This window comes from Palaemon carinicauda, chromosome 22 (genome assembly GCF_036898095.1).
Source record: "Palaemon carinicauda isolate YSFRI2023 chromosome 22, ASM3689809v2, whole genome shotgun sequence".
In the NCBI taxonomy this organism is placed as follows: domain Eukaryota; kingdom Metazoa; phylum Arthropoda; class Malacostraca; order Decapoda; family Palaemonidae; genus Palaemon; species Palaemon carinicauda.
In genome coordinates, this window is record NC_090746.1 from 119,852,412 (window position 1) to 119,854,911 (window position 2,500).

A 2,500-nucleotide genomic window follows, 5' to 3' on the forward strand; every position below is an offset into this window, starting at 1 on the left:
TAGATTTTGAAATAGTCGTAATATAACTGAATTGAGAAAATAAAGAAAGTATTTCTTACTTTCTTTATTTTTACAGTGACACCTCGGTGCCAAATGGCCTTCCTGATCATATGACCTGATATGTGACCCCAATTCATTAATCTAGAGAATCCAGTCTTAGGATATAATGGATGACGTCTTTCGCTCAATTGGAATCAGAGGTCTAAAGATTAACTTTATCGTTTTGCGTCTTGATTATTAAACTGGCAATGTTTTTGTAAATGTTTTTCTTATATTCATCATCTATTAATCTTTATTTTTTTTTTTTATTATTTATTGAGGTTTATGTTGTACGATAACAAAAGGAAAAATACACGAAAGGAAAAGCGAAATAGAAAATAGAAATAGAAATAGAAAGCCAAGACTTATTTTGATAAATAATAAAAAAAAAATCACAACTCAGTTGAATATTACTTTTGAAGAATCACGCTATACTAACGTTCCCTGTATATATAGAGAAATTGACATTAGACCCCCTTTGAAGGAAATTACACAAATAAGTCATGTCTCATTCTGATAGGGAAATCAAGAATTCACGACTTAATTTGATACAGAATTTCTGAAATCATTATCCAGTTGAATAAAAAAAGAAATAAAGGAATAAGGCCTAGTTCTATCATATATGTGTCAAATAAAAACAGAACTCAATAAAGTATCCGAAAAATCATGTTCCAGTAGCATAAAACATAATGAAATAATATTAAAACGAATTATATAAATATCAAATGAAAATTTAATTCAAAAACATCTTCAACAATTCATGATCCAGATAACTTGAAAGTAATGAAATATAAGGAATTAAGAACCAGTGTGCACCTAGAATTAAAAAAAAAAAAAAAAAAAAAAAAATCAATTCATTAACGTCTTCAACAACTCATGATCCAATTACACTTAAAAGTAATGAAATTATATTATAACGAATTAAGAAATCACAACTAGTTCCCATCTAGAATTCAGAACCAACTTAAAATAAAGAGAAAGTCGGTCCGAGCACCACGGCCGAAAGTCAAGACGCATTGTTTAAAGACTTTTGTTTCCATTTGGCCGAAATGGAACTTGTTAGAATGTTTGAAATACTTCCAGAGAAGCAGTCACGTTCGAGAGCATGACAAATGAGGTCATTAACTTACTAATTTTTTTTTTTCTTTTTGGGAAAAAGTTTTGACGTGCCTCCACTACCCACTCGTAACCCCAATCTCTCCTCCCCCCCTACCCGCGCGCCCACACCCCCCACCCTCCAATCGTCCAAGACAAGGAGTCAAGTCGAGGGTTTGCAAGAAGGTTTGCAAAAGCAATTCGCCGAGAGTGATTGATTAGTAATGTTGAAATATCGTTGAGATTTCCTTGCAGTAATGCTCTCCTTTTGTATCGTGGAATGCTCGCATTTTTTTTTTTTTTTTGCCGAAATGCTCGCCTTTCTTTGGCGAAATGCTCGCCTTTCTTTGGCGAAATGCTCGCCTTTCTTTGGCGAAATGCTCGCCTTTCTTTGGCGAAATGCTCGCCTTTCTTTGGCGAAATGCTCGCCTTTCTTTGGCGAAATGCACGCCTTTCTTTGGCGAAATGCTCGCCTTTCTTTGGCGAAATGCTCGGCTTATGTTTCGATATTTTCAAATATATCTCTCTGTATTGTAGGATTGCAATTCATCCCACTCGCCTACTATCGGTGTCTCCCTTTACATATATATCATCACAACAATTATTTAAATAGCAGGAGGTTGGATACCTTGTTCATTTAAAATGATGATAGATAAATTAATTTGAAATTATTTATTGATTAATTACTTATATGGATTTTACCGTTATATTTTACCTTTTAACCAGTTAACATAGACTAAGACTGAAATATAATCGTGATGAATAATACAGTAGTTCTATCATAATAAGAATTTTTTTTTTTTTCAAAGTCAAGCTGTATTCAGCAAAGCACTATTGCTGCATCATCAGTACTCAAAAAGTACCTTCCAATAGTTTGGTAGTTAAATCATCAGACTTTTAGTCATACATTTTGTTTTGAACTCCTTTACTAATAGAAACGGACGATAAAACCTTCACGATTAATCTAGTAAAAACGATTAAACATCATTATATCCAGTATGATAGGAGGATAGATGTGAGAGAGGCAAGAGAGCGTGCTAGAAATAGGAATGAATGGCGAGCGATTATGACGCAGTTCCGGTAGGCCCTGCTGCTTCCTCCGGTGCCTTAGATGACCGCGGAGGTAGCAGCAGTAGGGGATTCAGCATTATGAAGCTTCATCTGTGGTGGATAATGTGGGAGGGTGGACTGTGGCACCCTAGCAGTACCAGCTGAACTCGGTTGAGTCCCTTGTTAGGCTGGGAGGAACGTAGAGAGTAGAGGTCCCCTTTTTTGTTTTGTTTCATTTGTTGATGTCGGCTACCCCCCAAAATTGGGGGAAGTCCCTTGGTATATGTACGTATGTATATCCAAACGTTTCCTAAAT